This window comes from Leuresthes tenuis, unplaced genomic scaffold, assembly GCF_036924035.1.
Source record: "Leuresthes tenuis unplaced genomic scaffold, fLeuTen1.0.hap1 SCAF_174, whole genome shotgun sequence".
Lineage (NCBI taxonomy): Eukaryota > Metazoa > Chordata > Actinopteri > Atheriniformes > Atherinopsidae > Leuresthes > Leuresthes tenuis.
The window spans coordinates 70,540-76,010 of NW_027325528.1; the positions used below are offsets into that span (position 1 = coordinate 70,540).

Here is a 5,471-nt window from a genome sequence, read left to right on the forward strand (position 1 = left end):
ACTTTTTTTAAACAGCAAGGTAAACGTAAAAAAAGGAAAGAGAATAGATGTATGATGGGACTACATAAACGCTTACAGCGCTACTTTAAACTAAATCAGTGTGGCATAGACTTTAAAGAAGAAATCAAAGATGTCAAAAAGGAAATGTCAGTTTTAGCAGAAATAAAGAGTAAAGGAATTTTTGTAAGAAGCAGGGAGCAGGAAATTGAGGAAGGTGAAAAAGAAAGAAAGTTATAAATAAAAAGGAGTGTATTCAAAATCTAAAAAGAGAAGATGGGTTTTTAACAAAATCCACACAAGAGATGATTGAAACTGTACATACCTTTTATAGTAACATGTACAAAGAGAAACCAGTGCACTTGGAAACATCGGCAGAAATCTTAAAATTCGTTGACAAAACCGTAAAAGAGAATGCACACTTGACACAGAATTTTACTGCTTTAGAGTTAAAAAAATGCCTAACAGGTTTTAAGAGAAGTCGAGCTCCGGGTTTAGACGGGCTTCCTGCAGAATTCTATCTGACCTATTGGGACCTTTTATCATCAGACATTTTAGATGTTTTTAAAGATTTTGAAAAACTCGACCGACTGCCTGACAGTTTTAGAGTGGGAATAGTGACTCTACTTTATAAAAAAAATGATAAGACTGACCTAAAGAATTGGAGGCCCATCACACTTTTAAACTTTGACTGTAAACATTTTAGCAAGGTTTTAGCGACACGGATGTCCTCTGTTTTAGAGGAGGTAATTCACCCAGACCAAGCTTGTGCCATCTCAGGGAGACAACTCACCGACAGCCTCGTACTGATTCGAGACATCATTGATTACGCTAGAGACAGAAACACCCGGCTTGTCATCTTAAATTTAGACTTTGAAAAAGCATTTGATCGGGTCTCGCATCAATATCTCTTTCAGGTGTTGCAGCCATCGAAAAGGGCCCGATTGTTCCTACTTGGTGAGCTTTGCTTGGTTGAGACGCTTGCCCCCCCCCCCTGCTCCTCGGCTGACCAAGTAGAAACAATCTATTCGATGGCTGCCTTGTCTTTTACTCTGTGCAAAAGACAAGGCAGCCACAAACACCACGGGAACACCGTATTGAGGCTTTGTTCTGACCACTCATTCGGTGTCGCGTTTCTTTCAAGCAATTCTCCCGGTTAGCCCGCACTCGGCTCGCTCCCAGAGCCGTGTTAAAGTCCACTTCGCATTCACTCTCTTTTCTCAGCAGATTAAAAGAAAGTTTCATCTTGGGCTCCCTGAAACTTTCATCCTACACCGCTGTTTGCTTTTTCACAAGAGCAGAGGAGAGCGCACCGTTCCCAGCGGCACTGCAGTACCGGGTCGAGGCTTGGAGTGAACGGAGCAAGCTTCTTTTTCAACTCCTATTCTTAAAAATCCATTTAATATGTTGTCCTCGTATAGAGGACATATTAAACTGATAAGAACAGATACTACACTTGATCTTAGCCAAAAGGCCGAGAAGCGATAACTGTCCACTGTTTCAGGTCCGAGGGCCCTTGCTGGCACAATGCGCACTTGTAGCAGTGTTCTTTTTATGGCCATAGGTGGCCAGAGTGTCACGTTGCACCTCCGCCCACCCGCTGCACTGAGCACTCTTCAGCCCTTTTAAATGGTATAACTTTGCACTCCCGCATGCTCCAGCAAGCACCATTCAAGCAACAACTTTGCACTCCAGCTTCGAACATCGGCACAGTCGCAACAAGTAAGGCGACTCTACTCAGAGAAGTCACTCTGCAAAGTAGCAAGATTTCTTTTGCACAGACAGAAAGGGCTTCACCCGCAAAGGTAAAGCCTGCCAATAATAGAAACAACTCATTAGTGCTGCTCTCCACGGAAGTCTTTAGTAAAAGGCGAAAGACTTGTATGTTATGAAGAGAAACCAGAGTACGATTATCCGTCACTGCGGGAGCAGGGCATCAGGCGTGGTGAGCTTTGCTTGGTTGAGACGCTTGGTTGAGTCGATGGCTGCCTTGTCTTTTACTCTATGCAAAAGACAAGGCAGCAACAAAAACACCACGAGAATCCCGTATTGAGGCTTTGTTCTGACCGCTCATTCAGTGTCGCGTTTCTTTCAAGCAATTCTCCCGGTTAGCCCACACTCGGCTCGCTCCCATAGCCGTGTTAAAGTCTACTTCGCATTCACTCTCTTTTCTCTCTTGGGATTGGGATTGGGATTTTATCTATAAAATGAATTCCTTCACTCAAACTATGTTAAAACTGCTTTGTCGTTCATATTTACCATGTCTAGAAAGATTTATACAAAAAAAACAACGTTGTACTTTGCAGTAAAAGAAAGAGCAAATCTAAAGTTTCAGGAATCCGAGAATAAGCTTACTTTCATGAGTGCTTCACGATTTCGGATTTTGCTATAAAATGAATTCCTTCACTCAAACTAAATTAAAACTGCTAAACCGCTAATCTGTTACATGTAAGGCAGATGTCAAATTCACCGAAATAGGATCTAAGGGTATTCGGCCAATCGAGCTGTAGCAGCTTCGGTAAAAGAGTATAAGTTGAAGAGTTTGTGAATAAAGGTGTGCGCACACATAGTGAACTGTAGGAAAATAGGCAGGGAGCAATGCCGGCTGGGGTATATGTTCTTGTATGTTGTCTGACTGTTTGATTTGAATGTGTTGTGTAAGTGTCCTGTTGAATGTTTGGGCTTTGACACTTCACTGTGGTTGTTAACTGTGTGGTGTGTCCTGAAATGTTATATGTTTGGGCTGTGTGACATGCTTAATGCTTGTCAGTAGCTACCCACTTATTCATATATAGCAACTGACAACATAAGAAGTCTGGACATACTTTGATAGTAGTTGTAGAAGTATCCTTATTGATAATAGATAAACTAATTCATAGTGATAGAACAGTAGATGAACAGGTGCCTGCACGTCTCACGAAAATAAAATGGGTGTATGATTGCTGACGGCAGAGCAATACTGCCAAACTTATGAGTGCTTGTGGCAAACTTGATTCAGTGTCTTGACGTGTATACGCTGTTTCGCTGACTTGATTGTCACAAGAAACAATGTGTGTTTGATAAGATCCAACCATTTTATTACGGGAGGATCAGTATGTATGGATTCTGATGTGACTGATAAACCCATTCGTATCTTAAGCATAATCTAATACGTGAGACAACGCCCTGGCACACAATCAAAAAAAAAAAGAGAGAGCGGTTTTGTGTCCCCACAGTCCATAATGTAGAAAAGAGAGAAAAAAGCCTTTCTGATTTGGTGTGTGTGCTCATAGTGCAGAGTGTAGAGAAAAGAGAGAAAAGAAAGCCGTTTTGGTGTCACGGGTGTTGTGACTTACACACACACATTTCTGAATTGAGAAAAGAAATTATTTTAGAGGAAGCAGTAGAGTTTAGATCCCACATTTGTTGATAGGCATTCATTTATTTCTTCACTTCTGATGAAGTTTCAACAATAAACAACAAACTTTGTATTATGAGAAAGAACCAGACTCATTCTTCAGGAATCCGAAAATAAGCACGAATTCGGATTCTCCTATAAAACGAATTAATTAACTCAAACCAAGTTAAGACTGCTTTGTCCTTCATATTTATTCATGTCTAATCAAGTTTCAACGATAAACAACGTTGTACTTTGTAGAATGAGAAAGAACTTCTTCAGCAATAAGCATCTCTCGACATATGACGAAATACAGATTTTGCTATAAAATTAATTTCTTCTATCAGCGTGACTTAAAACTGTTTGTCCTCCTTATTTATCCACTTCAAATCAAGTTTCAACAATTAAAAAAAAATTGTAGTTTGAGAAAGAACAACTTAATCTTCAGATATCAGTATAAAAAGAGGGCAACAAAAGGTGCAAATGCCAACCATACATCACTAAAAGGTGGAGCGGAAGTATTCAGCGTCAAGTAGGTGTGAATGTTCGACCAAAATTTGTAAAAAGTGGGTAAGAAAAGGTTCGAATGCCCGACTAAATATTAACAAAAGCGGGAGGAGAGGTCTTCGGATGAGAGTGGGTGAGAATTTCCTACCATACAAGTATGGTGGAGAGGAAGCTGTGATTGGCCGACAATAGTAAAAAGCAGGTGAGAAAAGGTGCGAATGTCAAAACATACATGATCAAAACAGGGAGCGGAGGTGTTTGGCTGCAACAAGGTGTGAATGTCTACCCATAATTAATGAAAAACGGGCAACAAGTAGGTTCGAAATTCCAACCATACATCATCAAAAGCAGGAGTGGATGTGTTCGGCTTCAAGAAGGTATGAATGTCCATCAATAATTGCTATAAAACATGAAAGAAAATTTTCGAATATCAAACCGCACATAATCGTAAGCGGGAGAGGAGGTGTTCCGCTGCAAGAAGGTGTGAATATCCACCCATAATTACTGAAAAATGGGTAAGAAAAGGTGCGAATGCCCAACCATACATCATCAAAAGCAGGAGTGGATGTGTTCGGCTACAAGAAGGTTTGAATGTCCGACCATAGTTTGTAAAAAGCGGGTAAGAACAGGTTTGTATGCCCGACTGTACACAATCAAAAGAGGGAGCGGAGTTGTTCAGCTACAAGAAGGTGTGAAAGTCCGACCATGGTTTGTAAAAAGCGGGTAAGAACAGGTTCGTATGCCCGAATATACACCATCAAATGCGGGAGCGGAGGTGTTCGGCTGTGAGTAGGTGTGAATCTCCAACCATAATTGCTGAAAAATGTGTTAGAAAAGGTAAGAATGCCGGTCCATACATCATCAAAAGCGGGAGAAGTGGTGTTCGGCTGCAAGTAGGTGTGAATGTCCAGCCATAATTACTCACAAATGGGCCAGGACGAAAGCCACACTGCATCTCCTGAATCCGAGGCTCGATTATCCGACGGATCCTCCTCTCCAATACCCCCGAATAGACCTTACCAGGGAGGCTGAGGAGTGTGATACCCCTATAGTTGGAACACACCCTCCGGTCCCCCTTTTTAAAGAGGGGGACCACCACCCCAATCTGCCAGTCCAGAGGCACTGTCCCCGATGTCCACGCGATGCTGCAGAGGCGTGTCAGCCAAGACAGCCCTACAACATCCAGAGCCTTGAGAAACTCAGGACGGACCTCATCCACCCCCGGGGCCTTGCCACCGAGGAGCTTTTTGACCACCTCGGCAACCTCAGCCCCAGAAATGGGAGGCCCTGTCTCCGAGCTCTCCGACTCTGCCTCTTCCGAGCACGTGTTGGTAGGATTGAGGAGTTCCTCGAAGTACTCCCCCCACCGACTCACAACATCCCTAGTTGAGGTCAGCAAAGCCCCGTCCCCACTGTAAACAGTGTTGACTGTGAGCCGCTTCCCCCCCCTGAGACGCCGGATGGTGGACCAGAATCTCTTCGAGGCCGTCCGGAAATCGTTCTCCATGGTCTCACCGAACTCCTCCCAGGCCCGAGTTTTTGCCTCAGCAACCGCCGAAGCCGCAGCCCGTCTGGCCTGTCGGTACCTATC

The 5,471-nt window shown here is 43.2% G+C and overlaps 2 non-coding genes across 2 annotated transcripts; both read right to left on the reverse strand.

Moving 5' to 3' along the window:
• Positions 1-1,299: 1,299 nt before the first annotated feature.
• LOC140287893 (U2 spliceosomal RNA) lies at positions 1,300-1,483 on the reverse strand. The gene has a single exon (XR_011911841.1). It is a non-coding gene; the product is annotated as a U2 spliceosomal RNA (small nuclear RNA).
• A 308-nt stretch (positions 1,484-1,791) lies between these two features.
• On the reverse strand, positions 1,792-1,905 carry LOC140287894 (U5 spliceosomal RNA). Its single transcript, XR_011911842.1, has one exon. It is a non-coding gene; the product is annotated as a U5 spliceosomal RNA (small nuclear RNA).
• Positions 1,906-5,471: the final 3,566 nt, after the last annotated feature.